This window comes from Panicum virgatum, chromosome 7K, assembly GCF_016808335.1.
Source record: "Panicum virgatum strain AP13 chromosome 7K, P.virgatum_v5, whole genome shotgun sequence".
NCBI classification, from domain to species: Eukaryota; Viridiplantae; Streptophyta; class Magnoliopsida; order Poales; family Poaceae; genus Panicum; species Panicum virgatum.
Window position 1 is genome coordinate 23,593,617 of NC_053142.1, and position 17,733 is coordinate 23,611,349.

General features: G+C 46.2%; 1 non-coding gene across 1 annotated transcript; it reads right to left on the reverse strand.

Moving 5' to 3' along the window:
* Window positions 1-2,732: 2,732 nt before the first annotated feature.
* LOC120643184 lies at window positions 2,733-2,839 on the reverse strand. The gene has a single exon (XR_005662874.1). It is a non-coding gene; the product is annotated as a small nucleolar RNA R71 (small nucleolar RNA).
* Window positions 2,840-17,733: the final 14,894 nt, after the last annotated feature.

Below are 17,733 nucleotides of genomic sequence, written 5' to 3' on the forward strand. Positions count from 1 at the left end.
CCAGTCACCCTTGCATCCTTGAGTGCTTTGATCTTTACCAAAAGCTCTCAGATCGGTCCCATATCGATATCATTGACTGCTAAATTCAATTCTCCATTGGGAATCAGTGCCTCTTGGGCCCGATCTGGAAGCTTGGATTCATGGTTGCTGTCGGATTGCTGACCCGGCAAGTCCACCAAGTGTATGCCCAGTGTTGAGAGTCCTTAAGTACTAAAATCAACTATCAACTCCTGTAGCTTTTAATAACTTTTCATCACCAAACTTAGATATCGAGCTTATAGCTAACCACATTCCATAAGTTTTTGTGAATTGTGATTTGTAGGCACCCATAGCTGTATTATAGGAGAAACGCAAGTGAACACATGATGAAATGAACAAAAGATAGCCGCCTATATGTGTCACTATTGACGGCCATTATTTCACATCATGACCGCCAACTTCTCAGAAATAAATTGAGCTTTACACTATGTTCCATTCATATTTTATTTAATTCTAACGAGTTCTATAAGTTTTGCATGAGTTGTGATTTCAGGTGAACATGTACCAAAAATGGACGAAAATGGGCAAAAACCCAGGACGGCTGGCCTAGGAAGGCCGGCCGGCATGGCACCCCTACACAACATGTCACGACTTCGATCCAGGGGCAATGTAACACGTGTACAAAACCTCTCCGAGGATTGGATGTCAGTTTGATCAGATGAACCGAAAGGCTTATCCATGGATCAAAGGACCCACAATCAGAACAACATCAAGAACAATCTAGCAATCCAGCACCCTGAAGCAACCACAAGCGTCAAGTCACAACATCGGTGAAACAGAGGGCCAGCACGTGCCAGAAGGAGGCCGGCCGGCCTCCCATAGGCTGGCCGGCTTGGCCTTGTCTGCGTTGAAGCTACGCAACGAATACCGACTCCAGGAGAAGATCACAGATGTCCACACAAAGGCGGTGGCCACGTGTCCATTTCCCCAGGCCGGCCGGCCCCACTTTGCAGGCACTCCCGTCCCGGCTTCGCGTGGAAGACAAGCACAACCGCTATACCTGCTTGCAACTGATGCCACATGCTTCAAGTGCCCGGAGCCGACCTTGGAAGGCTATAAATAGCACTCTGATCCCTCACCTATGATACACACACCATTGGAGGTCATTCTCTCTTTGCTTTCTAGAGTAGGTTAGTAGTTTGGGAGTTAGAGTCGAGTTGAGCTTGCTCGGGATTCCGGAGTCGTTAGAAATCTGGTATAGCTCTTGTATCTTTCTTTTGACTTTATTAATATAAGTTATCTTCTCTACTTTTCTAAGTCAGCTTTACTTTCTACATTCTCAAGTCTAAGTGTTCAGATCGAGTGCGGAAGTTGTACCTTTAGTTTAGGTTAATTTATCTTTCTGGTGTTTGGGATCTAACCTTACGAGTTTTCTCGCCTGGACTAGAGTAACTCAAGTTAGTTCTCTAGATTGAGGGGGATTTCTCTTGAAGTCCTCGAGAGAAATTCTATCACTGATCGCAGGTGTAGTGTTCGAATTTGGTGTTAGCTAGAAAGTGTGTTCCACCCCCATGGAACCGTTGTGGTAGGCGGCAGGTGGTGACAGCCCTGTCCGTCTCTTGTAGTCCACCACGTTCGGGTGTTTTCGTAGCAGTAGTGCAAGTTGCCGTTGGACTCCCCGCTCATCCCTTTCTGAAGTCCTTCCTCTTCCAGCCGCCGAAGTAAGCTCTGCTATCCCGAAGATTAGTTAGGTGTTTAGTCTGATCTAGAGAGGCTAGCTCGATAGTTCAGAAGTATATCAGATATCTTATCTCGCTTGTTGTCCTCCCAGCTGCTACCTCTCTAAGGAGTTGAGCCTCCATGTGTCACTCAGTCATTGACTGGCCATTTATCCCATCTACATATCTGGCTTACCCCCATCTAGTTAGACAGTTGATTAAGCTAGTATTGTTATCATTCGATTTACGATACTCTTTACCATAGTGCTTCTCAGAGGAAAAATACGATACCCTGGAATACTCCAAGGTGAAGTGCTATAGCAGTGATTCTGTGTGCTTGCAGAATTTATATTCTTTTGGGCATAAAAAATGCCAACAATCATTTCTGGTGCTGTTGTTGGGGAAGCAATTGGCTAAAGATATCATAAATAGTTTGATAAACTCTACTAGTTTGTCATCGCTAATCTTAGCGGGCCTACAATTGCTCTCTCTATCTTGTGATTGATGCAGAGCAGTGCATGACCAGTTTCGACCTACCAAATAACTTCAAATCGAATCCAAAAAAGAATTGGGAGAATTATGAGACGCCGCGTCGTCCCACCTCTGAAAAGACTCACTCGCCCCCCCCCCCACCCAAAGTTCTCCGTCCACTTCAGCTTCATCACCCATGGCTCAGAAGACTCTGCATTAGTTCTTAGCCCCGTCCAGTAGCCACATACCTACTAGATTGCACCAAGACCAAACCGGCAATGACGGTTTTGAGCTGAAAACTGGACTGGTAAACATGTCCAAGCAAGTCCATTCTGTGGTAAGGCATCCAAGGATGCCAATGCCCATCTCTAGAACTTTCTGGAGGTGAGCAATACTATCAACCCCATGGGAACTACAATGGATATCGTCCGCCTTCAGCTATTCCTGTTCTCACTACTCAGGAAGGCCAAGATGTGGTTTTACTCCAACAAGGAAGCTTTCACAACATGGAAAGCTTGCTCCAATGCATTCCTGGCCAAATACTTTCCAGTGGGAAAGACAAATGCTCTCCGGAACAGAATCTCCAGTATCTAGCAACTATCGGATGAGACCATCCTACAAGCTTGGGAGCGCCTCCAGGAGTACATTCAACCATGCCCACACCACGGCATGGAGGAATGGCTGATCATTTAGAACTTCTTTCGTGGCCTAAATCAGCAAGCTATGGACCACATCGACGCAGTAGCGGGTGGTTCATTCCTTTCTCTCGATGTTGCGGGAGTGAAGACACTGATTGACCAGATAGCTTCCAACCAGAGTTGGAGGGGTGAAAAGCAGCCAGCTCGTCCTAGGGGCATGCACCAAATCAACAGTGTCGATATGCTGGCTGCCAAGATGGATCTTCTCATGAAGAAGATGGAATCTCCGCACAAGGAGGTTAGCCAGGTTTCTGAGTCTCGAATGACATGTGAAACATGTGGCGAGACTGGGCACTCAGGCAACTCTTGCCCATTGACTCAAGAGGATGCGAACTTCGTTGGAACCAACAACAATCCCAACTCGAGATTCCGTCCTCAGCAAGGTTGGAACTCAGAGCCCAACCTCCCCTTCAGTCAACAATAAGGTATGAATTTTAATAACAATTTTCAGCCTACTTTAAAAGAGGAACTTACCATTTCCGGAGCGGATAAGGAAGCCGGTGGCCGACGAACAATTCGGCAAGTTCGTTGAGGTAATAAAGAATTTGTATCTCAATATACCACTTCTTGATGCAATGCAGGTACCTATGTACGCCAAGTATATCAAGGATATTCTTGGAAACAAAAGGACGCTGCCCATCACCAAGGTCGTGTAGTTAATAGAGGAATGCAGCGCTGCTATACTCGACCCTCTTCTGGTGAAGAAGAAGGACCCATGATGTCCCACCATCACGTGCTCAATCGGGACTCAATATTTCTCAAACGCTCTATGCGACATGGGAGCAAGCGTCAGTGTTTGTTGGCGCCTACCAACATCACCACCGGGAAACAGCGATGACGCCCGCAGACGCCTTGGGCTGGCAGTATTTCATGAACCACGAATAAATCCGCAAGCGCATGGAATACCACTGTAGAATTTTACCCGGGAGTATACCGGGGTGTCATTTATATTTCCGCAGGGAAGGCGGTGAGTGAAGAGATATAGACTAGTTGATGAACTTTATCTAGATTGGATACTCTCATGCATAAATAGGGCTAAGATAATAACAAGGTAGGAGGTAGTGTGACACACACACAAACTACCCTCTTGGATAAATAAATAAAAGAAAGATAAAAGATGCTCTAGGCCGGGAGCAAGGTAGAAGTTAGAGCTCGAGTCAACTGTTCTAGGCTAGCTATATCTATACTTTCTCATTGGTTATCTCGTCAGAGATTAAACTATACAATAGGGAGATCGCTATCGAAGCAATGGGAGGAGCCCGTACATCCATGCGACTTTATGTACCTCCTACCCCTCATACCGAACATGAAGGATTACTCGGGCTCGGACAGGGCTATCACCACCTGCCGGCTACCTCTACAAACCGTGGGTATAGTTGACATCCCGCAACTCTTAGCTAATCTAGACACCATCTCTATACTAGTAAGGGATACTCGGAGCCCCCACCCTCTGGATGGACAGGCATCACAATAGAGCAATCATACGAATACTGGAGCAGTTGATAGAGTTCTAAGAACAAAAGACTAACCATCTCTAGCATAGGGCGATCATGCAATGCAAGCATTGAATAATAACACAACCATATCAAGAAGCATATATCTGATAACTCAGAACAAACTCCAAGCAGATATCGGTAACCATAGTCTAATTCTATTACAAACAACCAAATATTACAAGAGAGAGCTAGAGATGAACCCATACCAGAACTCTCGAGCAACTCCGGCGACTTGATGACTCCTAGACTTCTCCTAAACTCCACTAAGCCTAAAGACTATGCAAGATGAGCAAGAGAGGAGAGATGTGTGGGGTGTGTGTGTGTGTGTGTGTCCTCATTCTCTACCCCCATTGTATTTATAGCAGGGAGCCACAGACCCATCACAACCGACGCAAAGGACCAATGGAGAGGCGCCACGTGCCCTGGTTGAGGCGGTGGGGCCCACGGGCCAGGTCGGCCGACCTGTAGGTCGGTCGGCCTGCCCGGGCCACCAATCGCCCCCAACTTCTTCTGGCAGGCTGTCCTGGGCCTCCTTGTCTGATCCACATTGGGATTGGCCTGTCTTGACTTCATTTGGATTGATTCTTCGGCTACATTTGGTCCATTTGAGCCTGAATCATTGCTCTGATATTTTCTGTGATTTTATGTCGGGCCAAAGTGTGCTTGCAATCTGCATATTAGCTCCAAAATACAACTTGCATTTTCTAAAAGGTAAAGTATGGTTTAGGGGCTTTATTGAATAAGGATGCGTGTAAGAAATGCAAACTCTCATGATTTTCTGATCAAGTTGACACCTGAAAATGATCGTTAGTGAGCGTCAATAGTGTCATGCCAAAGGTAGTCTATGACAGACTTAACCATCATGTGATTGCCCCTACTTCCATGTGTTTGTGGCTTGCGGACCAATTGGTTCGCTACCCCACGGGAATAGCGGAGAACATTCTGGTCAATATCCAGAATTTTTTCATTCCCGTCGACTTCATCATCCTCGACATGGAAGTCGACACCAAGACACCTCTCATCTTGGGAAGGCCGTTCCTAAGCACAGCGAACGCACATATTGATGTGGGAGCCGGAGAAATCCAGCTCAACATCAATGGGAAGAAGGAGAAGTTCGCCTTCAAACCAAAGGTTGAACAATGCTCACAAGTCAAGGCATTCAACCGGAAGGAGATAAAGCAAATCAAGCTTCATAACTATAGAAATATGAGACGAAGAATCCAGCGTAAGAAATTTCTGGAGTCAGAAAAGAAAGAGGTTGAAACGACGCCCAATACCAAGAAAGTGTGGCGAAAGAAAGTGTCATCGCCCGGAACTCCACCCAGCGACGACAAACGAACCAAGTTTATGGAGAGTCCTGCTCCAGACGCAAAACCCGAGCCCGTGCCATGAGGTTCATGGTACGTATCCATCATTGCATTGCATATAGGATAGTTTAAATCTTCCTTTCATAAATTTCGTTTCAATTCTGCATAAGCATGTTTGATTTCCAAACAAAGCATGTTTGAATTTCGAAACTTTGCATTCAAGAGAACTTCACAAAAAATTTTGGCCAAATGCTAGGCCGGCCGGGCCCACCACTCTTTGTTTTAGTCAGGAGTAGCAGAGGTTGTGGAAGAATGCGTGCACATGGAGCAAAGAAAAAAGGACAAGCACTGAACATGCAGAAGGCAGGCCAAGCGGCCCCAAAGAGGCTGGCCGGCCCTCCTCCTCCGTTCACATCCCGTCACCACCGAAAGGAGCACAATCACCTGCAAGCCTAGGAGTTAGAGTGTCGCCGTGGATCATTTGGCGTCGTGAAGTAGCCGACCGGCCTGTCCTAGGCCGGCCAGCCTGGCCGCTGCGCCCGACTATAAAATCCGACACAGGAGACACTCTTCAGTGCACCAGAAGCTTAGGTTTGCATGCCTCATTCTGAGCTCGATCGTCCCCTCTCCCTTTCTTGAGTCCCTTTGCCTAATCAAGCTCTTTTGAGCTAATTAAGTGGAGAACATAAGTGCTAGCTCAAACTAAAAACAAATAAAATTCTATAGTAGTTAAGTGAACTTCATAAACCAGAAAATACCAAAAATATTTCCCTTCGAATAAATTTTATGGCACGCCGAACGACAAACATTTGTGCTGGTGTAACGCCCCGCAAGAACAACTAACCCTTCTCTTAATTTCCACATCCTTTGGGTATTGTGTGCGCTAATCTTTTGCAGGAAGCATGATTGGCAGAGCCAAGGAAAAACTCAAGAGGGCGCTCTCGAAGTGCTCACGAAGCACACGGAGTTCATCTTCCTCTCGGGATAATATGTCGATTGACTCCGGTCGCCGTACCAATTTATTCCGAAGTGAAGAGGAAACTCCAGTAGTCCCGAGACCTCATCTCCGCATCAGGGTCCTAACGATTGTCGAGCAAATCGTCGTCAAGAACGACTACGAGTAGGAGGCTCTTGAACTACTGAAGAAGCAAAATTTCGGCCATGCCAAGAGGTTCGAAACTCGCTTCCTCATGAAGATAGGACTCAAGTAGGACATGAACCAAGCATTCACCGCCATCGGATGGGAGGATTTTGCCAACATTGTTGAACTAGGTTCACATCTCTTGACCATGGAATTTCTCTTTTCGTTTGTTGTTGAAGAAACCAGTACTGAAACTAAAGTTTACTTCTGGTTGTTTAATGAACAATTCGAAATGACCCTAAAAGAGTTTAGTATCGCATTGGGTTTTCACGAAAGATGCATGCTTGGCCCCAGTTCGCTTGCTAAAAAGCATTGTTATGATCAAAATTCCTGGTGGGGTACAATCTCAAACGAACCAGTGAGTAGTAAGAACAACATAGTCTCCATCCATAATCCTACCTTGAGGTTTCTTGCCAAATGGCTGGCCATGTTCATGCACCCTTGTGCGGACCTCCGCCTCTGCAGCTTACTTGAGCTGCAGTATCTGTACACTATGGCAAAACAACTTCGCTGTTCTCCAGCCCAGGTCTGACAAGCCCCCGAGCTCTTCGTAGTCGAGTCCTGCAGGCGCCGACTGCTTCTGAAGAAGTTCATCAGGTGCTTCAAGTGCTTCTGGACTTCTGTCTAGGCAACTAGTGCTTCGGATGCTTTCGGAGTAGGCTGACCATCCTTGGAGTCCGTCGAGTGCTTCGAGTAGTCTTCCGAGTGCTTCTTCGGCTGCATGGAGACTATGAGGTGCTCAAGCCCCAAATCTATCTTGATATATGGTACGCAATGTACTCACGCTCCATTTGGAGTAGCCCCCGAGCCTTAGTTTGATTTGATAAATCAGGCTGAGGATCAACTCAGTCTTGTAGGTCCTCCGGGTTCTTGTTTGGAGCTTAAAACCTTTTCAAAAAAAGTTGCCATTTATGACACATATCCCGCAGCCCCCGAGCCTTGAATTCAAATCCGTGATTTGGGGTTAAGGGTCCAGGAGATCATATCAAGTCCTCTGCGATCTTTCTGAGATCGTCAGTACAGCGGCGAATCTTCTGAAAAGGTGACAGTGCGGTGTACTGTGTGCCCGTGGGTTCACGTGGCAAGTACTGTTATAGAATCTTTTTTGTTTCGCCTGTGAGCTGCCCTGTCCTTTGGTGCCACGAGGGGTAGTGAGGCTCCGCTGCTTCTTCTATTTAAGCAGGGTTTGTGGCATTTGTTTCTTCAATCTTGCAGTTGTAGCCATGGGTTCCAAGTGGAGTTCTTCGCTGGAGAGTACTTGACCTCCCGATGAAAGTAGTCGATTCATCCTTGTGGGTGCTAGAAGAGTATTTGCCGGTAGCAAAAACACTTGCTATCTCTATGGCCGCCGGCCTTGCTTCTCACATCGCAGCCATCCTAGTCATCTTGCACCTGGTGGGTTGATGGTGGAAGCCATATCAGAAGCCTTTGTGGTATGTTGGAGTAATTCTCGGGGTGGAAATTTTAGTGGTTTCCCCCTCGATGGCTTCTGGGGGGATGGCATTGTTTTTGTTGCGAAACATATCAGGGAGAAGAGCAGATGCAAGAAGAGGATTTGCAATGTTCCTGATAATGCGTTTCTTCTTGCCAACAAGCCTTTCCTCCCTGAATGTTTCTGAATTACTCCCCTTTGGGAGTAACAAGATTTGTATCTTTGTATCAGCCCTAGAGCTGTCCTCTTTGTAGTTGAGATCGAGTGGTTTCGAGTATTGGAACCGTTCGTATCTTCGTATTTTTTCTATTGGAATGTAATCCTTGAAATCAGATTTCCTTCTCTGTGTTGATTCTAGTTCCTTTGGAGCGAATCCCAAGATTGCTGGCTGAAATAACTCTGAGAGCATGGATCGCGACCTTTGAACTTCTTGTTATTTACTGTACTGCCACTGTCTCTGCTTGTTTAACTGTTCAAGTAAATCTAGGTTTAGCACGCTTTCTTCGCCTGCTCCGCCGCTGCAAAGTCATCTGCTCTCGCCTCCGAGTGCCACGAGAAACTAGCCACCACTAGCCCCTGAGCATGAAGCAAGAGAAAATCATTCTCTCCTTGTTCCCATGGCTCTTAAGAGATCTGCCGGAAGGGGGGAAGGTGGGCGAAGCCGCTGGAGATGAAGCGGATGTTCAAGGGTGGAAGTCGAGTAAGTGTTCCGACTCCCACTTGCTTGGTCTAGTAGAGAGTCATCTTCTTCAACCCCGGAACGTGATCCATTGGAGGCGTTCCGAAGGGGAGTCTTTTCCTGATGAGGAAAAAGACGAATCTATTGTTTTCCTTCCTTACATTCTTCGAGGCCTCGGTTTTTCCGTTTCTCATTTCTTCCAGGGCGTCCTTCACCATTGGGGGGCGGGGGTTCAAGTGCATCACTTGACCCCTAATTCCATTCTATACATCTCAAACTTTGTTCACCTTGGTGAGGCTTTCTTGGGGATTGAGCCCCACTTTGACTTATTTCAGTATTTCTTCCATCTGAAACCCCGTCCCAATGACTCTAAGGTAGATGTAGTTGGGGGAGCCGGGTTGCAGTTTCACCAGGGGAAAAACCCAAGTATATCCTCTATGAGTTCAGTGACAAGGTCATCGACTGGAAGGATATGTGGTTTTATATTAAGAATCTTTCCTCTTCTCTTCCTGTTCGTACTCTTGGTCCCCCCGTGAAGAGGCCGAGTTGGAACTCTAGGGGAGGCAGGATGGACCAGGTTAATTTTCTTCTTGGGGAGATCGAGAGGCTGAAGGCAGATCAGTAGATTACTGGTGTTTTCGTGGTAGCGCATTGGTCTCTTCGGAGGGTTCAGCCTCTGCAACGGCGGGTTCATCTTGCCTATCATTATACGGGTGAGGAGGATCCCACCTGGTATACTCGGGATAAGATTTCTGAGGACGAGTTGAAGGATCGGGTGGCCGTGCTCCTGAAGAACATAGATTGGAGGCCCAGTCTTTCTGGGGCATTCAGGGCCGACAGGTGTCCTCGGGAGGTACTGCTTCGAGTAGTAGACTGTAGTTTGAATCGAGTACTTTTGTCAAGTAGTTGAGTTGATTTGGTGTCTTTCATGCAGATTAATCTCGAAAATTATCAGAGTAGGCCTCCGCTGCTGGAAGTTGCACCTCTAGCGCATACTGATCAAGTGTGAATCTTTGACTGCCTTTGTTTTCTTCTTTTGCTAGATTTGAGTTGTTTGATCTTCAATTTATCACAGTTGTTTCATATTTGCAGGTCTATCAGCCAGCCAGACGGCATCGGACGTCCATGACGGGGTAGCGGATGAGCCAGCCATCGAGTCGACAAGGACTCAGAAGCGGAGGGCCGCCTCCACTGGTAACAGTGATAGGTGAGTACGAACTGGTACTTTTTTGATGTCTTGTGTTTGTTTTTGATGGATTTTCTTCTTCTTAGGCCCCCTTCTCCTTCCAAGAAGCGGGCGGTGAGCTCCATGGTGGCCCTGGCTTCATCGATTCCCGCTACACCGACTGAGTCCGGCGGGAGTGGTTCTGCTAAAGGGCAGAGTGCTTTGGGGCTCAGCGGAGTCCCGAAGTTTACCAAGCTGAAGAAGTTTGTCTTGAAGCAATCTTCCCAGTGAGTGTGATTCTTTGTTGATAGATCACTCATCTTTGCTTTCTTTGTTTTTGTACTGAAGTATCGAGTACTTCCTCTATTTTGTAGCAACCCTGATGCTCTTGGGGTTGATGAGTTGGAGAAGGGTATCTTCTCTTCTCTCAAGACCATTGCCCAGTTGCCTCCCAGCCCATCGAAGGATGACGATCGGTTGGGCGATTTTGTTGCTGGCACGACAGAGAGTCCGACTGCCGAGGTGGTGGGCAAGAAGTCTCCTATTACTGGCACTGGTGAGTGGCTTTAAGGGAGGCCGTCGACTAGTTTTCTGTCATGCTTTGCTGACGTCTTTGTATTTTTCAGATAAGCAGACCGAGGATCGGCCCGAGGGTCCTGTGGCTACTTCCAAAGTTGAACTATCTTTGCAGGAGGTGCCGCAGCAGGAGGAGGAGAAGTCGGTCGAGGGATCAACTGCCGTCGCCTAGGGGATTCTGGGCTGCCACTCTACTCTTGTTGTAAGTGATTTTTTATACTCGAGTACTTGTGTTGGATTGTCGAGTACTTTGTCTTGACTGTGTTTTGATGACAGGATCTGGCTAAGCAAGTCGCTGAGCAAGCCGATTTCCTTCAGCAGAATGGAGAGGGTCTCCAGTTGACAATTGACCAGGCGCAACAGCTTGAGAAGACGGCTGCTCTTGAGAAGTCTTTTCAGGAGCAGTCGGAGAAGGTCAGGCTTCTGGAGGCCCGGGTCGAAGCTTTGGAGCAGAACAATTCTGCTCTTAAAGATAAGGCCTCCAAGCTGCAAGAGAAGGCCAAGACTGCTGCCAAGGAGAAGAAAGGTATTCTTTTCCTTCTTTGATGCTTGTGTTTTTCGAGTAGTTTCTTCTGTGCTCATATTTTCCTTGCTTTGACAGAGCTTAAGCACTTGTTGCAAAAGAATGAACCGGTGACTGATCTGACCAATATTATGTATCATCACGCAGATGCTGTGGAGAAGCTGACCAAGATCAAGGCTGACTCTGACAAGCAAATGGTTAGGGATATGAAGCAGATCAAGGACTTGGCGGCTGATCGAGATCAGAAGGCCCAGCAGCTAGCTGATCTTGAGGCGGCGGCGAAAGTAGTCGTTGACATAGTCGATGAGGAGGGAGCTGGTGAGAAACGTTTGCAGGATTGTCTTTGTGAAGCCCCCCAGCGACTTAGCAGCTTTTTCTCCGAGACGTCTAGGGAGTACTTAGGTCACACCTTAGGATTAATGAAATCCTTTCTGCCTTCTACGAACTTGGCACTTATTGGTTATGGGGTTGCCGTTGGCTGTTCAGAGGAGAAGTTCTCTGAATTTGTCGCGGAGATGAAGCCCATTGCCGATAAGGTTATCAGTGGCTTGGTGCCAGCACCTGAGGCTTGAACATTTTGTAATATTCTTTTGGCTTTTGTGTGGGTGTGTATCCACTGAAGTACTTTTGATATTTTGGATGTATAGTACTTCTTCTTTTTAATTGATGGCTGATCGGCTGGTTGCCTTTTCACGAAGCTTGTCGTTGGCTGTCTTGAGTTGTTTCTTCGAGTACCATAGTAGTCGATTTGTTTGTCATCTCTTGGACGAATAGTTTCTTCTTAGAAAATGGAGAACTTGTTCGAGTACCATAGTAGTCGACTAGTCTCTGTCTCCGTGAATGATGATTCCTCCTTGGAAAACAGAGATCTTGTCTCTTCATAGGTCAAGTACTGTAGTAGTCGATGAGTTGTCATCTCATGGATGAGTAAGTCCTCTTAGGAGATTGAGATCTTGTCTCAGCTTGAGTCGAGTACCGTGGTAGTCGACGTGTTGTTATCTCATGGATGAATAAGTCCTCTTGGGAGATTGAGATCTTGTCTCAGCTTGAGTCGAGTACCGTAGCAGTCGACGAATTGTCACCTCATGGATGACTAAGTCCTATTGGGAAGTGGAGATCTTGTCTCGGCTTGAGTCGAGTGCCGTAGTAGTTGAAAAAATATCACCTCATGGGTGAGTTGCTCTTTTTGGAGATAGGAAACTTGTCCCTCCGGAGGTCGAGTACCGTGGTAGTCGACAAGTTATCATCTCATGGATGAGTATTTCCTCTTGGGAAATAGGAAACTTGTTCCTTAGGGCCGCGGAGCTCATGTCTCTTAGCCCCAACTACTCGATTCGCCGTGCCTTTTACTTTGAGTAAACAAAGAAAGGTTGGTATTCGAAGTAGCTGATGGAGTAACGACTCCTGAGGAAAGTAGAGAACTTGTCTCTAGGGCCGCAGAGGTCCTGTCTCTTAGCCCCAGCTACTCGATTCGCCGTGCCTTTTACTTTAATTTAATAAAGAATGGTTGGTATTCGAAGTAACTGATGGAGTAACAACTCCTGAAGAAAGCAGAGAACTTGTCTCTAGGGCCGCAGAGCTCATGTCTCTTTGCCCCAGCTACTCGATTCGCCGTGCCTTTTACTTGAACTTAATAAAAAAAGGTTGGTATTCGAAGTAACTGATGGAGTAACGACTCCTGAAGATGGTAGAGATCTTGTCTCAAGGATCTTTGATGACGAATTCTTCTTTGTACCCTCCTCCATCAGATTTCGAAGCACTTGATTTTGTGAATCTTGCTCGGGCGGACCCATCCTAGCCTTTATTAGGTATAAGGCCGGGGGTTAGCCCTAAGGGGATTCAATTCTTAGTAATTGTCTTCTGCCAACACGAGTAGCTTGGATACTGAGTCAGAACTCGGGCGAACCCATCCTAGCCTTTATTGGGTGTAAGACCGGGGGTAGGCCCTGAGGCGACTCGATCGAGTAGTTGCTGTACTCCTATCTTGTTTTTGTTGATAGTTCGGGGGTGGAACCTCCCTCGGGCAGACCCATCCTAGCCTTTATTGGGTGTAAGACTGGGGGTTAGCCCTGAGGTGGTTGGACCCAACCGACTATTTTATGAGGAGTACTTCTTCTTCGAGTAGTTCGAGGGTGGAACCTCCCTTGGGCAGACCCATCCTAGCCTTTATTGGGTGTAAGACCGGGGGTTAGCCCTGAGGTGGTTGGACCCATCCGACTAGCTCCTTCTTCTTTGATTGTAAAAAAGAGATTTTGCTCGTTGTTAGCGCTCCTTAAGTACCCACTTTATCCCTTGTTTATCCTTGATAATGGCATGAATTTAATATCAAAATAACTAACCATCCTAACCCCGGCCTAATTATTGGTCATTTTCACACTTGCACATTTATTTTGGAGGAACTTCGTTTTTGCAGGTTTTTGGCCTATTTTGGAGCATGAAATGACAAGGCCCATGATCGAGCGCTAACACGGAGAAAGACAAAGGCCAAAGCCCAAAGGAAGGACCAAAGCCCATGTTGATTCGAAGCCCATTCATGCACATCCATCCTCCAAGAGAGCCCAAAGGACCAACCCACGAAGATGAGATCAAGATACTTCGGGATTAAGCAAAGAAAATGAAGATTTAAGGAAGGATTCCCTATCCTATCCTTTCCTCGAAGATATCTCCAAGATAACGACGTCCAAAGGGGTGTAATCGTGAAGGACATAAACTCTAGAAGATGCGAGGAGTCTGCACGCGAAAGATGAGACCGAGGCGAGCCCGAAAGGGGGTAGGCCGGCCGGCCTAGGCCCATGGGGCCGGCCGGCCTAGCCCGTTTCCGAGGCAGTTCGGCCTCCCCTTCGACCGGTGGCTTCCTCGGCTTATAAATAGCTCGCACCTTATTCAACTCGGGGCATCCATTCACCCAGAACTTGACGAAAACCTAGGGCCAAGACCGGAGGGAGACGACGGCCGCCACAAGTCTTCGAAGTTGTCTAGGAGATGGCTTAGGCCGCCCCTAGCCGCCATGGCCTCCCTGCGAGGTTGTGCCATGGTGGAGTTCATGAGCTAGTTGGAGTCGTCAATGGTATGTACTCGGTGGTGACGATCCAAACGAATCTATTATGTGAGTAATGATAATCATGTCTTCCGAATCTATTAGCGATCATGTTCTCTCTTTCGATTTCGTTCTTTTCTTTGGGTTTGCTTCATCTTAGATCTATTATCGAGATAGATCTCTTAGCATGATCTTGTAGTCATGGTGGCTAGAGGTTCATGGCGGAACTACCAAAGGGGGTTCGACTTGCTTCAGGGTATTTCATCCAAAGGGGGGCGTCGTGACAGGCCGTTCCCACTGAGTAAGCGGAGTATCGAGGGATCGGATTGGAGATTTTGAGTTTAAAGATGCTTTTGATTGAGATGCATAATTTATTTGCTCGTTAGCTTGAACTACAACTAGATGACGATAGTTCTAGTCATGTCTTTGGTTTTGCTATGATTAAGCCTATGTTCATGGATGAGATCAACCTTTACACATCACTCATATCTGCCAAAGATTTACCCTTTATATGCAATCAATGCTTCATGTTAGGATAGATCCGTTAGATTAGATGGAAAACCTTAGGTAGTTCTTTGTCGATCCACGGATTGATAAACCTTGGGGGAATACTCTAAGGGAAAAGCTACATGAACCGTGCGCTTGTGGTATACCAATCGGGGTGCTAAGGAGCGTCAACAAGCTTTTCTGGCGCCGTTGCCGGGGATCGGCAACACGAACCCTAGGGCGATCTATCTAGTTTTTGGACTAACCCTAATTTTATTATTGCATATATCCTGTGTTTCTTGTTTGTATCCATGAATGCAGGTAAAACCCTAGACACAAAGCGATTGAGAAGTTCTCAACATCCGTACTTTGACAAGGCCAATCTCACTCAAGCAAGTTGATGGCTACGTGAAGACCCGCTCTTTAGTGGTAGGTGCTAACTTTTGTTAGTGGCCCAGCATCCGCTATCGAGTCCCCGCTCCCCAAAGCAAAAGATGATAAATAAGGTACGCCGCCGTGTCAATTTATTTTAAAGACTAATTTTTTTGGGAAAAATTGTTTGTTCAAGCAATAGGTATGAAGCATGCCCGCGAAGAAAATCGTGCGATCGGATCATCATCATCTCCAAAGTGTTACTGTTGTAATGAGTTTTTAATCCAAGATCAGAGAAGTACCATGAGAAAATAATAGATTATTTTGAAGCTCCATCAAATCTACTTTACAACGCATCAAGAATCATGAATTTTGGAGATCGGTGTGAAGAGTTATGGTAAAATCTTTCAACGCTGCGCGTTCTGAAATGTCTTGGGACAGAGCGTAGTGCCGGAGTAAAACGACCATAACTTCTTCATCCGGAGTCCGTTTGGGATCAATGACCACTCGTTGAAAAGGTAATTTCATAAGGCTTTCCATGGAGTAGAATTTTGGTACATGTTCTGTGCAGGATGATCAAGTAATTCAACGAAGAAGAGGCAGCAACAAACAATGGAGAAAGTGATGACGATGTCGCAAGATGTTTGGAGAACCTTGTGCACAAAAGTTAATGATTTGAAGTTGACCAACACTAGAGGCAACAAGATTAGAGGAACCATGATGCCACCCATCTTCTCCATGGGATGCTCAAGAAGCTTCTAGTCGAGTGCAATCAAAGAAAGAGACCGCTCTGATCATCGACACAAAGCACGGGAGCCTCCTTCGATCCCGATACCTTAGGCAAAGCAAGAACCATGGAGACAGACCATTGGAGCCATACTACTTGCTGGTGAATCAATGGTGATGACCTTGAAGCCAAGGATACACAACAAGACGCTCTGAAGACCATAAGATCAAGATCATCGACATCTTCGGATCGATTCGTAAGAAGTCATTGTTATCATCAATATTCTGCTCAACCTCAGAAGCAAATAGCAGCATATTTTTGGATATTCAAAAGATCCACGAAGTTCCCATCCCAACGAATCAAGAACTAAGTCAATCGGAGATTCCTACAAGCGGGTATGGCCAAAACATTGAAGGTTGTACACTCTGAAAATTTCTGGACAGCACGCAGCACTAAAAGTGAAACAGGCATAACTCTCTCGTTTAGACTCCGTTTAAGATGAATGACTACTCGTTGGAAAGGTAATTTCATAAACTTTTCAATAGAGCTATATTTTGGTATATGTTCTGTTGAGTATACAGGAGAGATTCCACGAAGAAGAGGCAGGAGCAACGCGATGAGAACAAGATAGAAAAGATGACGATGACAACAATGAAGGGGAGCTTGGGCGATGTTTTCATCAAGCGTACATGATAAAATTCAGAGGCTTGGAGCAAAGGAAGAACCCCAATGACATTGGCAAATGAAGGCACAAGTGGTCGACCTTCGACAAACGAAGATGTTGCAAACAAACCACGACGGATTATAAGAGCGCAACATTCAACACATGGAGACGTGAGAAGCAAATCATGACGGACCATGAGGAGTGCATCAAGATGACATCTCGCACAAAGCACCACAACTCCAATGAGTATGAAAAAGCTCCGAGGCTAAGGTATACAGTGAATTCTCAAGCTTCTATTGGTTTTGTTGATAATCGTTAAAAATCTCATGCTCGAACCAATAGTCAGAATGAAAGTTTAAATTCTATGCCCTGTTCTTTTCATGATGATAGGCTAGAGTTTCTTGAGAAGGTTGATTTCATGCTTAAAGAACCTCTGCCTAATAATGAGCTCCGCGCTATGCAAGAAACACATGCTGCATTAATTACACCATGCCTTGTTGATGAAATTTAATTGAGGATGTGATTATGTTGCATATGTTTACAAATAATTGCAAATCTCGATCTTGCTTTGCGCTTGGTCAAGCTCATGACCCTAAAATAGCACATGTCGGGAGAAGCCCCGAATTTCACTAACCATGCAGGACATGAAACTCAATGATGAGGAGGGAAACTGTGCCCAAAATTTTGAACACCATCATCAACATCTTCAAGTCAAGAACAGACATCGCTAAGCCTCATCAATTTTGTGCACAAGTCCAGAGATTTACAATGCAAGAAAGTTGAATATTCAGGATCTTCATCAAGTCCTCGGTTCAATGCATCCATGATCGATACAATCGAAGACCCACGGGAGGAGCTATGTCTCAAACATCGGAGATGCACGTGCTGAAATCAGCACGGGGCAGATTGCAGTGACGGGAAAAAGGGGCATAACTCCCTCAATTGGAATGCGTTTTGGGCAAATGAAGACTTGTTGGAAAGAAGATTTCGTGCACTTTGCATTGGATCAATTGTTTGGCGCAATTCCCCAATCTGGACAGAGAGGAAGATCCGTGAAAAAAAAGGTAGCGACGAAGGACAACAAAGAAGGAGGTGACCATGATGTGAGAGACGATTGGGCAAGTTTTCCATTAAGCGTGATTGATCATGTCTAACATGGGAAGTGGAATAAGAACTGCATGGAACACCTTCACCTCTTGCATGAAGGACCATGGCTTCGCATCAATGAGAAGGTATGTAAGAAAGTCGAGCTATATGACTCT